The 18829-nt window shown below is 39.6% G+C and overlaps 1 pseudogene; it reads left to right on the top strand.

The window, feature by feature from the left end:
- Window positions 1–16392: 16392 nt before the first annotated feature.
- On the top strand, window positions 16393–18723 carry LOC146368921 (tripartite motif-containing protein 16-like; annotated as a pseudogene).
- The last annotated feature ends 106 nt before the right edge of the window (window positions 18724–18829 follow it).

Below are 18829 nucleotides of genomic sequence, written 5' to 3'. Positions count from 1 at the left end.
CCTTTAAAGGAAGGAATGGCTTTGCTTTGGAAATCTGACGCAACTGGTAAAAGCTGTTTTTTACCACAGTGGACACCTGTTTCTCAAGTTTAAAAGAGCCATCCAGGAACACTCCGAGGTTTCTTACAGTGGACGAAAGATGGCTAGCGAGAGGGCCTAGGGCATCAGCTAACTGGTCTAGCGGAGTGTGACTACCAAAGACTATGATTTCGGTCTTATTCTCGTTCAATGTAAGAAAATTATGTGATAACCAAATTTTAACTTCATGCAAACAGTTGAACAGAGGTTGCAAAGAAGCAGTCACATCGGATTTCAAAGGTAAATAAATCTGGATATCATCGGCATAACAGTGAAAGGAGATGTTGTATTTACTAAAAATTAATCCCAAGGGCAACATGTACAAAGAGAAAAGAGCAGGACCGAGCACGGACCCTTGAGGCACACCACAATAAATAGGGACAGAAGCCGAGGAGTGTTGCCCCATAGCAACAGAGAACGACCTCTCTGAGAGATAGGATTTAAACCAAGATAAAACCGTACCTTTGAGACCAACAACATGTTCCAGTCTTGATAGAAGAATGTTGTGGTTAACCGTGTCAAAAGCAGCAGACAAGTCAAGTAAAACTAAGACCACAGAATATCCAGAATCAACAGTTAAAAGAAGATCATTAAAAACTCTAAGTAAGGCTGTCTCTGTGCTGTGGCGAGGTTTAAAACCAGACTGAAACTTTTCATTAATACCATTTGCATCTAAAAAGGCCTGTAGTTGTTTTAGAACTACCTTTTCCAATATTTTGGAAATAAAAGGGAGTTTAGAGATCGGCCTGTAGTTGGTGAGACCAATTAGGTCAAGATTTTTCTTTTTCATAATAGGTTGCACAACAGTATGCTTAAAGACAGACGGTACACAACCTGATGACAATGATGCATTCAGCAGAGATAAGATACAAGGACCAATAACATGTAAAGCTTCCTTAAAGAAACGAGAAGGAAGAATATCATGCGGGGAACCAGAGATTTTGAGATGATCAATTATATCTTTTAAAGCAGAATAAGACACTGGCTCAAACTGTTGAAAGACAGTCAAGCATTCAGAGGCTGGAACTGGGTTAAAACTGATGATGGATGAGATGGATGAGAAGCCCTTAGAGCTGAGATTTTATCAGAGAAATACTTTAAGAATTTATCACAAAGAGCAGGGGAGGCGTCCCTATAAGTGGTAGTGCGAGGGTTTATCACAGAATTAAAAGTATTAAAAAGTGCTCGGGGGTTGTGGCTATTAGTCATAATAATGCTAGACAAAAAGGCAGATTTGGCAGCTTTAACAGACTTTTGATACTTAGATAGACAATTATGGAGGATGTCCAGAGAGACGTGGAGTTTGTCTTTCCTCCATTTTCTTTCAGCACGACGACATTCACGCCTAAGGGCGCGAGTAGTATCATTTAGCCAGGGTTGTGAGGATTTGGCACGTTTAATTCTCAGAGGTGCCACAGAGTTAAGGATGTCAGCGCATGTAGTATAAAAGAGGTTAGAAAGCTCATCCGCTGATAAAACCCCATTACAGTTAGCATCAGGAGGAGACGGCTTGCCGTGAACACTGGCGCCATCTTGGCTTTTCGTGCAATCTCCTTCGTGCAATTCTCAGTCAAAGTAGGAGACTGAGGCTGTGTTTGCTGCGTCACTTGAGCTGAATCATCAACTTTTACCATCACCTCATCCACCTGATGTTGGTTTTGACTTTGTCTAGGTATGATTACTTGTGATTCAGATGCAGAATTTGTACCAGAGTAATCTCTTTCTGCCGGAACAAATGTATCAGCACAAGGATTTAAATTAGGCGCTTCTTGTACGTGCCCTCTTTCAAAATAAGAGTTCATTCCATCAGAACGCTCAGAGCTACAAACTGAGTTTATTTTTAAGACACGAAGCTTTGCCTTAGTTGCTGCCAACTCTGTTTCCAAGGATAATTTCTCCTTTTCTTTTCTCAGTTTTTCCTCTTGCGCTTCAATAGAATGTTTTTCTTTAATGCAGCGAGTCGCTCCATGAGCGCTGCCTTGTCAGCCGCAGCTTTAATGCGTGCGGAAGATGTTGATGAAATTCGACTTTGCTGTGACAATGTTTTCGAAGGTGGCTTTACACTTGAGATATTAGAGACACTGTCTTCAGGATTTATTTCATCCAAACTTTCAACAGCTTGATCATTAAGAGCAGTATTGCTTTGTTCAGTATACGGCTCGCCTGCTTGCTGCAACCAAACCTTTACTTTGTCCATAAAAACAGAGAATGCTGTCACCTTAGACTGAAAATGTGCGCTTTGCCTTTTCACTTCATCTTCTGGCAGTGGCAAACTTAAAAAGGATTCTTGCAAAGCGTTTGCATCTTGATAGCATTTAATAAACTTCCCAAATTCAGAAGACACTTCCTTAACCTTCTCATGTGAGGTCATTAAAGCAGAAGTTTTCCCCATGTACTTAGATGCTTGCTTACACATTGAACTCCGCTTTTCTTGGCATGTCTTTATATACAAATCCAAACCTTTTGGCGTAAATTTGATGCTTCTTTTCTCTGCTTGCATCTGAGTGTCATCCTCTTGTTTACTCTCTTGTTTACTCTTAATATCCGACATTTTTATTGTCCTCTTGGATTATTTCAAACATTATAAAGATGCACAGCACACTGAGAATCCATAGCATAAAGCGCAAACATGATTGCAGTGAACAAAGATTTCCACAGAGGGCGTTGGCATGTTTCAATTAGTGATCCTATTATGCACAAATTTAGTACATCAAAACTCAGTTCATCAGTCTTTGTAGTGAAATAATGTCTTTAAACTCCAATAGCTTCACCGTTTTCCTTTACGGCTTAAACAATATTATCACTCACCAGCTTTGATGAACGAGTGACATGTTGATCCAGGCTTCAACATCAAATCCGTCTGGAGTACTTACAGACGATCCAGTAACTTTTATTCGAGTTCGACGGTGATCCTTGAAATCCTTATATCCAACATATCCATTAATGAAGAATTATTCCTTTGTCCACGGGCAGGTTTTTTACTTTTTGTAGTGGCAATTCCTTTTGTTTGACAAACCAAACATCCCACAGTTAAAGGTCCACAAGCCACTGCTGCACTGAGATAATATTTCGTACGCAGGCAAAAGAAGTCCACTGTCCAAACTTTAAAGTTGCGTTTTTATGGTTTATTTTATCCAGTTTGGCAAGCAATAACAAGATCCATTTTTAGTTACTTCCTGCTGCTTCTCCTGCTCTAGTAAAAAACCATAGGCTCACCCCAGTGCATGCTGGTCCTATACCAGTGTCTTTATTTATAGAAACAAAATGGCCCTACAGCTTTTACTGACTAATTTAACAAGGTAACATCAAACAAACAAAACATTGAAAGAAATATTAACCTACAAATAAACTTGTAAATAAACCCCAAAATATAAGTAAACTAACAACAAACTTTAACTAATTTCAAAATAATAAAAAATAAGAACAAATAGCTCCAACAGAAGTTATTGCTGCAGACTGAAGGTTCTGTAAACTACTCAGTCATAGAATGATTACGATATTGAACTAAAACAAATGCCTGAATCCTAAATTATGGATATCCTATTGTGGTGATCTGAAATGTAACACTAAATGTGATTAAAACACTAAAACTCTGGACTCCGGGGCTGAACGACCGCGGGGATCACCAGCCCGAGGAAAACACAAAATACACATGACTCCGTGAGAAAGACAATTCATTCTTGAATGAAGACGTTGATCAGACACATTTAAAATGTAGCCAATTGTGTTTATTATTAAATTATTAAGGAAATAGAAAAGCGGGGGAATAGAAAAGGGGGGAGGGGTGGGGGGTAAAGAAGAGGGTAAAGGAAAGGGATAGAAAGGAGGAAAGAGATAGAGGAGAGAGAACCCCAACTATGCCCTCTGAGCAAGCACTGGGTGCGACAGTGGATAGGAACAACTCCCTTTAAAGGAAGAAACCTATGACAGAACCAGGCTCTAGAGGGGGCAGTCAACTGTCGGGACTGGTTGGGGGGTGAGGGTGAAAGAGAAAGGGGGGGTGGGGGGGGGGGGGAGAGATGGGACAGGTGTTAGGAGTTAAGGTGAAAATTACGATGCAACGGTGGAGGAGGAAGACGGGGTGACATCAGCAGAAGGAAAAGTAGAAAAAGTAGAAAAAGCAGGAGTGCTCTTTCTCCAGAAGAAGCGGAAGCGTTTTTTCTTCTTTTCCATCATCTTTTCCACGAGCACTTTTTTCTCTAGGATGAGGGTTCGTAACTCATCAATTGTTTGTGTATTTTCCTTCTCGAGTTTCCTGCATGTTGTCTCCACTTCTTCTAATTTGGCTTGTTTTTCTTCGAGCCTTTCTTTCAGTTCTTTACATTTGGCCTCCTGCATAAGCTTTGCCTCGTGCATCTCTGTATAACTGTGTTGTAATTTGTTGTGTGCGTCTTGTAGCTGCTGACTTCTCTCGAGTTCTTGAAGTGTACACTGCAGGTCTTTGCTTGTTTTCTCTAGTTGCTGCTTTAACATCTGCACCTCAGTGTTTTTGCACTTCAAGTTGTTGGAAAGTTTCTCCAGTTCTGTGTTTTTTCTCAGCATGTCACTGAGCTTACTCTGCATCTCTGAGCATTGTTTTTGCACTTTTTTCTTTTCCCCCTCCAGCTCAGTTGTTTTGGAGTTCAGTTTGTTATAACGGTCTTGCAGTTGTTGGTTTTTCCTCTCAAAGTTCTGGAGAATTTGTTTATCTTTTTTCTGCTTTATTTCCCGTTGTTCTTTGTCTTGAAGCAGCTCTTGATATTTGTGCAGCGTTTCATCAAGCTTTACCTGCTGCACTCCGTATTTTTCCTGCATGCCTCTCTGGTTTATGTCCAGTTTTTCTTTCTCTTCAAGGATTTCTTTATTTTTTTGCAGAGCTTCATCAAGCATTACTTGCAAACCTTGGTTGTGTTTCTTGATGTTCTGAAGCTCACAATCCAGATCTTTCTGTTTCGTGTCATGCTGTTCTTTGTCTTGTAGGAAATCCTTATTTCTTTGCACTGTTTTATCAAGCTTTATTTTCAGCGCGGTGTATTTTTCCTCCACGCCTTCAAGCTTGGAGTCCGTTTCTTTCTGTTTAATTTCTAGTTGCTTTTTTTCTTGAAGCAACTCTTTATTTTTGTTCAGTGTTTTTTCAAGCTTTGCCTGAAGTCCTTTGTGCTTTTCCTCCATGCCTTGCAGTTTGCGCTTCTTTATGTCCATTTGTTCTTTTTCTTGGAGGAGTTCTTGATTTTTTTGCAGAGCTTCATCAAGCTTTATTTGCAAGGCTTCCTTGTGTTTCTCGCTGTCCTGAAGCTTGCAATCCATATCTTCCTTTTTCATGGTCTGTTGCGCTTTCTTTTGAAGAAACTCAACCCTTCCTTTCAGCACTTTTTGGTTTATCTCAGTGCCTTGGAGTTTTATGACCAGTTGTTTCTTCTCTTGGAGGAGTTCTTGATTTTTTTGCAGAGCTTCATCCAGCTTTACTTGCAGCTCCTGAATCTTTTTTTCCCTCTCTTTCTCGTTTTTCTTCTGTTGGAGGATTTCTTCTGTTGGTTTTTCTTGTACTTTATTAAGCTTCGCTTGGAGCTCAAAGTTCCTCCCCCGCATATCTAGGAGTTCCATTTCTTTCTCCTTTTGAATATCCTCCTTATCAAGAAGCTGTTTGAACAGTCTATCTACTTCAGCGGTCCTTCTCTCACAGTGCTCTCTCAGTTTGATAATCTCCGCTCGTTGTTTAAAAAAACTTTCCCAGATGTAACTGGTGTACTCTGGCTGGGGCGGGTGTCGCGTATTGTGATTGCTCATGAGATTTTGCTCATGCATTTCTTCCGAGCACATCTTCTGCAGTTGAGTATCGTCTTCTCGATTGCAAAGAGGAGCGCTGGGCTTTACGTTTTCTCTTTTTTTCTGTTTTCTTGGAGACATGTTGGAATCTGTTAACAGTGACTCTGAAAAGGATCCCAAAAAAGGCTTCTCTGGCGAACGTTTAAATGCTGCACACATAAATGCTGCGAATAACGGACTGAAAGTTCTTGCGTCTCACCCCTATTTAAGGGTTTTAGGATCAAAGGATCAAAGGATCACAGTGGTGGTAAGATTCTAAATGTGTGTGACATCACGATTCTGTAAGCCAATGAGGTGGTCACATGACATTTGTGAGAGGGCATTCTTTACTTGGACAAATTATCAATAAGCTTTCAATACCAGTAACCATGGTGACAGTATAATTGTTTATTGTGTTGAACAATAAACAATTATATTGACAATTATGTGTGTCCAGTATGTTGGCTGATTTTCTTTTACTTTTTGCATATGAAAATAAAAGCTGGGCTGATTTTAACACCATTACAAGAAGTGTTGTTAATTATTCTTTTTGAATCATAATCAGGTTACCACAAATTGTTTTTTAATTTAGTAGAACTTGAAATGTTTGTCAGTGGGTAAACAATTCATAATGCAAAGTCAGAAACATCAAGTTATTCTTAGTACTGCATACTTGCAATACATAAGTTGTCCTAACAGTCATGTAGGGCATCCGTAGTTCAGGGGGTCGGGAAGCTCATCTTGTAACTGGATGTAATATTAGCAGACAGAGGGTTTGATGTTGCAGAATCTTTGGAGTTGTACCATGCTGAATTGAAGAGCCCAACTTTCACCAAAGGAAAGAACTAACTGGCCCCTAGATTGCCCAATCAAATCTCTTAATGCCACCAGCCCTCCCCTACCTTCACTGTGTGCTCAGCTTGTAGAAAAGAGTTGAGTGTGGAAGAAATGGCAAAAATGTGGAGCTGAAAAGCTAAGAGAGAAAAAGAAATTATATATAAACCAACGTGTCAAATTAATGGACATGTTAGTTATTGGAGTTCTGGCTGCATTTTATATATCTATATTGTGTCCTTTTTATAATAAATAATAAAAAACATTATTTATCCTCACTGTATGAACATTGTTGGAGTCCTTGAAGTCTCGTCATGTTGAAGTTACTCATGTGATGTGATGTTGTTATAATGATCCAGCTGGTGTGCAGCCATCATATTAGAGTTCTCTTTCTTCTTCTGATTTTATACAATTTTTCTGTGATGGTGTCACATTTACAGTGGTCGCAACAATTGCACCTACAGGACCCTGAAAAACTGGTGCACAGACTTCAGAGTCTAATAAGTGTCACCACTGTAACCACTGCATAATGCAAACCATGACACGAGTTTAGTCTTGGTGTGAAACTCATTTTGGTTCATAGACACCAATCTGACCTTAAGTGGAACAGACCCATAAAACTAATGCGTAATAAATCTGTTAATAAATAAATCCAAATTCTCCCATCATCATTCTTTGGTAGGAAGTCATAAATAGGAGTTAAATTCAGACTCGCACAGGCTCACCTCTGCACGACTGGCTTCTCCTGTAACCCTGCATGTTTCTAAGGTTTGTTTTCTTTCTTTTTTTGTTGTTGTTCTTGTGCTTTTTGTCCTCGGGTGAGGTTTGAAGTGTCTGTGTGGTGCAGCTGGTCTGGTCTGTCCAGGCTGCACCACACAGACACTTCCAATCACCACACATCAAAGTACAAAGCGTATGACGTCATCACATTCTGTGTTAGGAAGTCATATTTAGGAGTTAAATTCATTGTTCATCATACTCAAGAAATCTTTTTGTTATCTTGATTAACTTATCCCAACATTGTCAATCAGACTAAGTGATCACATGACGCTAGTTATCAACTCTATAAGGTAAACCAGGGTTTCCCATTTTAGCTACTAGCCTGTTTACATGAAAGGGGTGGCGTTGGGGGCATCTGACCAATCACATACAGAGCAGCAGAACAGCTGACTTTACAAAGAAAGATAAAACTATAAACATGAAAAGGTTAAACACTTGTATTAATAAAGTTCAAATAGGAACTAAAAGTTCTTTTGCTGAGCTCTGTTGATGTTTACCAGTCTGGGAGAAAATACAAGCATAAATACAAAAATGGCCGTGGATATACTGGGAAAAGCATGTCGAATGATGAGCAGTGATACAGGAGACCAAGAGGAATCGCTCAGATAAGATTAAATGCTTTCATGGACGAGGACATGCTAGGGACAAGCGTTGCAGACAAAAGAAAAAAACGAGATTAATGTTTATAGAGGAATTCAAAATGTTGTGAAATTGTTCTGCAGACAAATGGGAAAAGTCAAAGAATGAAGTTGAATTTAAGAATCTAAACTGATTAGACTACTGATGCTCATCAATGGAAAGATCCTCCCACTATCCATGGCACAGCAGTCCAAAGGGATCTTTCAGGTACTTGTTGTAAAGCAGTTTTCCAGAGAACTGATTGGTAGCTAAGTGGTGATTTCATACTTGTTGATCCGTAATCTCAAACACAACCTGCTCTGAAGCAGGTTTGCTCTACAGTTTAAGTCACTATGGTGATATACTCCAGTAAGAAGTGAGCTACCTTCATAGTACCTCTGTACTCATACCTGTGTGTTTCTTTGGCATTGCTTGTAGATATGTTTTAAAATGCAGCTGCAGTGCATTTTAAAACCTTAAGGAAGCTGTTATTGATATGGTGTAGATTAGCCAACAGATTTCTTTTTTTTTTTACCTGATGGACACAATGCAGTGTAGTAGCCCTGCCCCTCGTTATGGTTTGTTCTTCATCATTCACTCACTGTGCGTCGACATGCTGGATGTCTCCACAAACAGTTCTCTGCATGCAGATGCAGTTTTTCTTCATTTGGAGCTTTGTGGGAGCTGAGTTCTGTTTACAGAGATGTTAATGGTCCTGTATGTGACCTGTCAGATTTTATTTATTAAACAGACCACCTTGCAGTGTAGCTTCCACGTTAGCTGAGGTTTTTTTTATTATTTGTTTTTGCTTGTTTTTTATTATTCTTGCTGATGATTTGTATTATCTAAATGTAAGGTTCATTCATATCAGTTTGCTTTTTTAATTTAAATACAGTTTGTTTTTTTTTTGCCTTTATCTTTGTCTCCATAACTGATAGTCTCTTATATCAGATTCTGCTCATAAGGTTACTTTAACATTTGAGGCCACGTTATGATTGGTTTAGGTGGCAGCACAAGCAGCTTCACTTGCATAAAATATACATATTTTTTAAATAACATCTGAAGTAATTTAATGAGGAATGAGTCATCCAGTTCAGCTCTGGTATTATGATAATATAATATGTGCTTCAGTCTTAAACAAGCACAGAATTTAATGAGCTGCTTCTTCCCGACTCCCTGATTTCTGCACAGCTGGATTATTGTACCAAAGAAACTGTTTCTGTAATATTTCTGTGAAATATAGTAATCCACTAAAACCCAGTGAGTGTTGGTTAGCTAAGATTTGTTTTTGTTCTTGATGGAATCGAAACACTCAGAAACGTCATTAATATTCGCTTGTCCTGCTGCAGACTTTTCTATCCAATCTAACAGTGAGAGCGAGCATGTGGTGCCCCACCCACTGGCTACAGGCCACATATTTCTGCAGATAAAGGCACCACCGTATTTGCCTTTATTCCGATGAAATGTCCTCTAAAGGACGCCCACACAATTGATGAGAAGTCAGAGACCAGATGCCGATATTGTAATTCCATTAGAAAAAAGGCTGCACTTAAGTAGGGAAGATATGTGTAGGGTTTTTAAGGCCATTGCAGTCCCAAATGGAGGCAGATGGGGTATGTGAAGTTCAATATCTGTGGGCTGAGCACCCTGATACCACAACTCAAGATTTCTGTTTCTGCGTTATCAAAGGTAGCCGGTCAGAATATTCTGGAAAATCCTTCATAATTGATCAGAATTTGCCAAATAGACTTAACATGGTGTTAAGTCTGTCACATCATTTATGAAAGTCAAAGGTTAAAGTGTGATTTTCATCAAGAAGAACTTGAAAAGAGAAACTACATGACTATGACTTGACATTAGGCACAGACAGGAATGCTCAAGCGGTATTAGCTGTTTGAAGGTACATTAGGAAAATGTTGAACGTAATGCACAACAAGCACCTTATTTCCTCCACAGAAGGTTGATAATTAACCTTTAACCTCCGTCACTGTGATGTGTGAATACTTCTGCTACTTTACGAACTATTGTAATCATAAAACACTTTTAAAATCTGTATACTCCAATGATTTAAAAACAATAATACAGCAAACATTTAAAACAAATCTCATGACCAAGGGCGCTGCTGGCTTCAGGACCATGCAATAATCCATGTGTGGTTTGTATTTGTATTATAATACAGTCTGTGAGAAAGCCTTTTGTTATATTATTGAGAATATTGATCAACTAATTGTGATGGTGATGGTGCTCATCCGTCTTTTATCAGTCACTGCATTTTAACACAGTTTGCTCACCGTACATTCCAGTTTCTGGTCGCTGAAACCAGTCAGACCTGAGCTCCTGGGGGCCTCCCTCAGGTGAATGTTGTTTTTTAAACTTCGTGCCGCTTACGAAACTTCCCCAGCAGAACAATTGGTTTCAGGTTTATTCCTGTAAAGAGTTTGTACATGATAGATAGTTTTTTTTTTTTTTAAATATCGGACACATAATCGGGAAAACACAAAAGGGAAACATTTGTCTTCTTTCTTTTTCATTTTCCCACCACTAGTTTATTACATCACAGCTTAAAACACTGATTCCAGTATTCAACGAGTTATACATCATTTCCATCCCTTCTTCTTACTGTGTTGAGCCATCAGAGATGCTTCATATTTCCATGTTTTACAGGATTGTCTGCCTAGAATCTGTCGTCATTGTGTTTAAATATTAGTTTTGACTTTTCATGTAAATGTCAGGATAGGCAGCATCTTCTTTAACTAGTTCAAGCTGCCAAAATTAATCCAGAAATAAATTTTAATCCTTATAAAAGGCTGAAAATAATTGTTCTGAATCCAAAACAGTTAGATGTAGTTTGTTAATTTCCCTCGTTTTGTTATTACCCTAGAGTAGCTTTGGTGTATCTTTTCTCTCTCAGTTAATATTTATTATAAACATCCATCATAACAGCATATATGCAATTACTGGTCACTTTGTTAGGTACACCTTGTTTATAGCAGGTATGACCCCTGTTGCTGACAGAACTGCGTCATGAAGTCATGTTCATTAATTGTTGACTTGAATCTGCCGTTCCACCTCATCCCAAAGATGCTCTATTGGAGTACAGTGAACTCATCTTCATGTTCAAGAAACCAGTTTGAGATGATTTGAGCTGGAAGCAGCCATCAAAAAATGGGTACAGTGTGGTTATAAAGTGATAGACATGGTCAGCATTAGCTGGGCTGTGGTGGTTAAACAATGCTAAGCTGGTACTAATTGGCTCAAAGTATGCCTAGAAAATATTCTCCACACTCTCACACCGCTATCAGCAACTTGAAATGTTAATACAAGGCAAGATGTTCATTCTTTTATGTCGTTTACACCAAATTCTGACCCTACCATTTGAATGTCACAGCAGTCATCAGACCAGCAACATCTTTTCAGTCTTCCGCTGTGTCCAGCTTTGGCAAGCCTGTTCAAACTGCTGCCTCAGTATTTGTTGCTCTAACTGCGGGAATTGGCACCAGCCTTGGTGTCTTTCAGAGGAACTGCTCCTGTTAGTTGTTTGCACTTCCATTCTGGATTAATTTTTCAGACCTGGAGGTTACTACTTGTAAATCCGTTGGAGTCTCATACACATATTTAAATGAAAACTTGTTAGTTAACAGATTTGAAGCAGTGGAAATTGTAACCACTCAAAGACATTTAGAACAGCGACAGGTCCCCAGCTCTAATCTGTTTCTTTGTTTTGTAAGCTGGTGCAGACCCAGGACGTGCTGGAGACATTACATCTCACGGCGGGGCTGAGCACCCTGATACCACACCTTCACTTTGGAAGAGGTGGAGTAGGTGGCTGGGGAGAGGGTGGTGCTGGGATCCCATATGTTTAAATAAAATGTCATTTAAAATTGCTTTGACTGCTGGCCCTTGCAACTCAGACGCTAATATATATGTGGATTTATCTTTTGTTGTTGTTGTTGTTGTTGTTGTTGTTCCTGAGTAATTAAGCTCCGGTCTGACGCATTAGACTTCCAAGGGAAGCTGCAGCCGTCAGGGAGTGCCATTGCCATATGGGAGGTGTAATTTGGCTGTAATAATGTTTAAGTAGGGCAGTCTGTGTGAAAACAACATCCACATAAAAACCAGGATCCATTGCAGCGTGGCAAATGTAATTGGTTTTAATGTTGGTGCTAGCTGATTTATGTGGAAAATACTGGGTAAAGTTCAGGTTTGAATGACAGTCAATGTCCCGTATACTTTCTGGGTTTTTTTTTTTTTTGACTGGCATTTTGTAAAGTTGAACAAGTAAATGAAAAGTATGTTAAGGATTAATAAAACAGTTGGAATAACTGCAAATGCTGAAATAATGTAATGATGCAACTGCTAGGAAGTTGAGGGTTAAATCGTTTTAGACACCATCTGCGGTGTAACTGTAATAGCTCTCTGGCATGTGAGAAGGAAGCGCCAAATGGTGAACGATATTAGTTTCAGGTGCACAGTACATACGATTGTGCTGAAGATACGTCCCATTACAAAGTGACTGAATGGTTCTTTTAACAGATTTATTTTTCAGGTAATTAACAGTCATTTAAACCTGACTAAAGCCCTAAAATAGATGCATTTTGTGAACCAAAAAGACTAATTCATGTAAAACATGAAAGTCACAAGACTGTGAAACCACATCACCAGAGAAAACCTGCTGGGACCAGACTGTACAAATCACGTTTCCATCCTGCCTTTTTTTTCTGTGTATCAGAGCAGCTGACAGTTAAAGCAAAAGCACAACTGGTTTCAGTTCCTTAAAACAAAGACAGTGTAAACATGTTTAATGGTATGAGGTCCAAAAGTCATTGAAGCTAGATGATAACGGAAATCTTTTTCTGGGTCATGTGACAGTGATTTTTACAGGGTTTTTTTAGTAGAAAAGTCCAATTTAAGCTCAGTTATAAGTGAAAGAGCAATTTGAAGCTGCTCACTTCAGTACTGTAAAATAATGAGTTGCAGCTGTTGTAATCTCTTCATGCAGGAAATGGTAAGAAATGCAAACATTGATTAATTAACTCAAGAGTAAGTGAAAAGACTGATGGATTTGAGAGAAGTTTCGTTCGTTTACATGAAGAAAAAGATGTAATACAACGTTTTTTTCAGACATTGTGTTTCTGTTGGCTTCATCCGAACAATCACCATGTAGTAGAGAGTTTACTGCTGGATGTGAACAGGCTGGGATGACATCCGACACCTCAGGTGTTGCACTAGACTGTGGTGGTGACGGGAGAACTGAGCCAGAAGGTGAACGTTTTGATTTACTAGTCGATCTGCATTCCAGATCTCAGAAACGTTGAGTAGTGAAGAAATCACAGACGCAAGCAGCAGAAATGAGTTTCTCCTGAAGGGTTCAGTCTTTGAGATACGGTGAAGAGTTTGAGTGGCAACCATACAGAGAGCATCAACAACTTTGCATATATATGGTTGGTTTTGTGCATGACTAGTGGTTTGAATTAGATTTTGGGGGGGGTTGTGTTGTGCTTGTTTTTTTGTTTGTTTTGTGTTTTGTTTTGTTTTGTTTTTAGCTCTGCTCTCAGAAACCAGAAACATAAACACTCTTAGCACTGCAAAGCCCAAAGATCTCTAAAAGCTTTGTATTATGAACAAATCGTTATAAAATCTAACTCAACAATGTAAATCCACAGCCTGATGGAGCTTATTCTGCTTTACTATGTTGTTCAAAAAAAGAAGCAGACGATTGTCAGAATTTTTATTATGTCTACAAAGACTTAGATGCTTTAGAAAATCGCTGAGGTTTACTCCCTGAGAGGAGATTGCCATTTCTTTACCTTCTTCATCTTCTTTTCTACAGATGCAGTGATGCTTTTAACCTCCACACAGTGACTCCACATCACCAACACCAGCCTCGCTTCCAGCTCCAATGATCTTCCACCTCTGACTCTTTCCTAAAATTGACCAGTAGGTGGGGCCAGCCCTGCCCAGGTGGGGTGGCCAGCGATGGAAGGCCGACGTGGTGGAGGCAGCAGCAGCGGTAGCTACTCACAGATCCCTGTCAGAACAGGCATGGGGTCTGTCAACTCCCCGGCCGTTTCTGTGAGATTGGAGGCGTACGACATCGGAGAGAAGAAATGCATCTCGGATGTGAGGAGGACTTTCTGCCTCTTTGTCACCTTTGACCTCTTGTTCATCACCATGCTCTGGATCATAGAACTCAATGTAAGTCTGTGTTTGTAGTGGCTGTGACAGCAGTTTTGTTTTTTTATTAGATATCTGTAGTAATAAAGTTTTTACAGCAATGTAAAACCACACGAGATTAAGATATATCACCAGACAGTGAGCCTTTTTGACTGAGTCAGCCTACTCGGGAGAAATTTATTGGATGCATCTGCTGTCTTCTATGTATTTTGCTCAAGAAAAAACTAAAACTGAAGATGATTTTATTATTTCCCAGAGATTAAAGGGTTATTTAAAAGTAAAGTTAAACAAAGTCAGGAAAGATAAAACGCTAGTGTTGAAGTTTTTAAAAAACTCCAAAGTAGGTGAAGCCGTTAAAAGGCCAGGCTCAGAGCCTTTGGTTTTGCTTTTTTGTGGAAAAACATTTATTGTTCTTTTAGAGCAGGGGTGTCAAACTCAAATACACAGTGGGCCAAAATTCAAAACTGGAACAAAGTCGCGGGCTAACGTTAATATTTATTGAAATATATTTATTCCTCCAGATATAAGAATGAATCTTTTCTTATGGACTCAAACACGTTTTGCTGAAAACTGAATATGGAACAAGCAAAGCTTAATACTAAACAATATATATATTAGCTGTATAATACCAGTAGGCCAGCTCTGATAGTAATTTGGTATGGCTTCGCGGGCCAAATGTAAGTAGGCTGCGGGCCAAATATGGCCCGCGGGCCAGAGTTTGACACCTATGTTTTAGAGCATTTCGAGTTGTTTCTTTCAGCTTGTGGTGGACTTTCGGATTGACAGTATCATTCCTATCTGCTTTTACTTTTGTGCCTGATCGGTACGATTAACAGCAGTCAGCTTGACGCACAACTGAACTGAATAACAAAAATAAACACACCGTAGATTTCTGATGCACTGAATCACTTTGGAGGAAAAATGAGTTTCCTCTGCTGACTGACAGTTATTGTTTGTTGAGCTCAGTTGTATGAAAGTTCAGAGGAACTCATGAGTAGCCACCGATTTGTACACAACTGATAGCAAAGTGTGGAATATGGCATTACATGTGAACAAAGGTTTAAAGCTGGTGAAGAATGCACGTTCCTTATCTGTACAGACTTTTTCTTAACTAAGCTATCAAGTGGTTTAGTTGGTATCGTGGTTTACAGTGGTTCGCCTACCAGGTGAAAGATCCCAGAAGGAGACGCTTATCCCATTGGGTTTGGTTCAGGAAAGGCATCTACCTGCTGTGGTGACTTCTTGTGACAAGGGAGAAGTAATACCATTACTTCTTCCTGTTCACAATTTTTATCTTTGTAACAACAAATCATTGAGTAATAAAACCAGCTGCCTTTTCAGTGAGTCTCTCATCCAGTGGTTCAGCGCAGGCTTGCTGCTGCTAAAACTAAACAGAGCTCCAATCACATTGGCCATATTTGTCACATGACGTAGGACTCCAGTAGAGAACGTAATTTAACTCTTTCTGCACCGCTAGGCGAATGAGACGTTGACAGATCGTTTTTTTCTTTCTATCGGGTTTGTTTTTCTTTCAAATTATTGGTGGGGACAATTCAATAATCGCTGGATATTGGTGGGGACATGTCCCTTCCGTTAATGCCAAATCTACGCCCTTGGACTGAAGAGTCATTTAGCTTCTAGTTTGCTGCCAACAGTGTAGTGAAACATTTAAGCTGTACATGAAAGTTAATGGGTAATTATGATGATTTTTACCAAAAAGATTTTAAATGAAAGAAAAAATAAAGGGCATGAAAACTGATTCTTATGTCTACTGTGTATCTTCAGTGTGAATGTTGAGTTAAATTTGAGTGTCTGCATTTAAAGCACATATTAATGTATTGTTTCGAAATCCATGGTGGTACACAGGAAACATTACTAAAGAATGTAGAATTAGAACACTATCTGTATTTGTTTTTTAAATAGTTTTACATATATTTTACTATTTAAAAAAATAATCAAGAAATCAAGCTTGCTGCCTGTCTTGTACAGTAATTTCATTTGAACATAGGTTTGATTTAGTGGAGTCAGTTGTTCCCATGCATCATTCTGTAAGTGTGAGAATGAACTAAGATTAGAAAATGTCAAAATATAAAGTTTGATTTATTTTTATTCATCACAGCATCCTAAACTTTGCTGAACTTTCTAAAATATAAAATGAACTCACTGGGTGTTGACTGTCACATTTCAAAGCACCAAGTAAAGATAAACTATTAAACATTAACTGGGTCAGACTTGTTACTGCATGATGTAATCACACATACCACACCCTGCATCATGTGATTGGCTCTTGGTCGCTCTGTAAGAATATATCTCCCTTCACAGATGTGTCTGTATCAGGATGGGTCTGAAGGTGAACAAGAGCAGAGATCTGTTTCCCTTCAGAGCACAGAGGTTGTTTCTGTTCAGAGGAAGTGAAACTGTCTGATAGTCACTGAGAGACGGTGAAACGGCACAGCACATGAATCAAATGGACCAAACAAAATTCTGCTGTTCAGTCTGTTTGGATCTACTGAAGGATCCTGTGACTATTCCCTGTGGACACAGCTACTGCATGAACTGTATTAAAAGCTTCTGGGATGAAGAGGAAAAGAAGAAAATCTACAGCTGCCCTCAGTGCAGACAGACTTTCACAGCGAGGCCTGTCCTGGAGAAAAACACCATGTTAGCAGATTTAGTGGAGGAGCTGAAGAAGACTGGACTCCAAGCTGCTCCTGCTGATCACTGCTATGCTGGACCTGAAGATGTGGCCTGTGATGTCTGCACTGGAAGAAAAATGAAAGCCTTCAAGTCCTGTTTATTCTGTCTGGCATCTTACTGTGAGAAACACCTTCAGACTCATTATGATTCACCTACATTCAAGAAACACAAGCTGGTGGAGCCCTCCAAGAAGCTCCAGGAGAACATCTGCTCTCGTCATGATGAGGTGATGAAGATGTTCTGCCGTACTGATCAGCAGAGTATCTGTTATCTCTGCTCTGTGGATGAACATAAAGGCCACGACACAGTCTCAGCTGCAGCAGAAAGGACTGAGAGGCAGAGAGAGCTGGAGGTGAGTCGACAAAACATCCAGCAGAGAATCCAGGACAGAGAGAAAGATGTGAAGCTGCTTCAACAGGAGGTGGAGGCCATCAATCAGTCTGCTGATCAAACAGTGGAGCACAGTGAGAAGATCTTCACTGAGCTGATCCATCTCATCCAGAAAAGAAGCTCTGATGTGAAACAGCAGATCAGATCCCAGCAGGAAACTGAAGTGAGTCGAGTCAAAGAGCTTCAGGAGAAGCTGGAGCAGGAGATCACTGAGCTGAAGAGGAAAGATGCTGAGCTGAAGCAGCTCTCACACACACAGGATCACATCCAGTTTCTACACAACTACCCCTCACTGTCAGCACTCAGTGAGTCTACAGACTCATCCAGCATCAATATCCGTCCTCTGAGCTACTTTGAGGATGTGACAGCAGCTGTGTCAGAGGTCAGAGATAAACTACAGGACATTCTGAGAGAGGAATGGACAAACATCTCACTGACAGTCACTGAAGTGGATGTTTCACTGTCAGATCCACCAGAGCCAAAGACCAGAGCTGGATTCTTAAAATATTCATGTGAAATCACACTGGATCAAAACACAGCACACAAAGAGCTGTTATTATCAGAGGGGAACAGAAAAGTAACATTCTGTCAGTCAATGGAAGACCAACAGTCTTATTCTGATCATCCAGACAGATTCACTTGGTGGTTTCAGGTCCTGAGTAGAGAGAGTCTGACTGGACATTGTTACTGGGAGGTGGAGTGGAGAGGGAGAGGAGTTGAAGTAGCAGTCTCATACAAGAGTATCAGCAGAGCAGGGAAAGGAAATGACTGTGTGGATTTGGACGTAATGACAAATCTTTTGCTTTCTATTTTCACAACTTTTATTCATTTTGGTACAACAACATCGAAACTTATGTCTCAGGTCCTCGTTCCTCCAGAGTAGGAGTGTACCTGGATCACAGAGCAGGTATTTTGTCCTTCTACAGCGTCTCTGAAACCATGACTCTCCTCCACAGAGTCCAGACCACATTCACTCAGCCGCTCTATGCTGGACTTTTGCCTTATTATTATGGAGACACTGCTGAGTTGACTAAAGTGAATTAGACTGAAGTCTTTCATATTGTGGGTTTAAATCTGTATTTTAGTTTCATTTTATTTTCTCTCCATCATTTCTGCACAGAGATCAGCTGTCAGTCAAACATTATGGGTGGTACCTCCACATCTTCTAGTTGTTCTCTTGATGTTTCTGAGTTTTTAAAGGAGATCTTTCCTGTGACTGTTTATGGAGGCTATCACTGCTCATCATCATTTTGATTTACTAAAATATTTCTCCACATGAAAATGTAAACTTCTCTATCCTCTAAATGTTTCTGGAATATTTGTATTGAACAATGTCGACATTTCTCTTTATGAGTATGTCAGACCATGTGTGTGTGTTTGTGTTTGTTTTGGTCAAAATCATCAAACAAATGAGGAAAAGCTGTGATTTTAATGAATGAATTCATATATTGTGTTGATGTTTTATTGTGTGAAT

Source organism: Perissodus microlepis, chromosome 18 (assembly GCF_051167445.1).
Source record: "Perissodus microlepis isolate ML-2025 ecotype Zambia chromosome 18, ASM5116744v1, whole genome shotgun sequence".
Classification (NCBI taxonomy): Eukaryota; Metazoa; Chordata; class Actinopteri; order Cichliformes; family Cichlidae; genus Perissodus; species Perissodus microlepis.
This window is presented reverse-complemented; position numbering and strand designations above follow the sequence as displayed.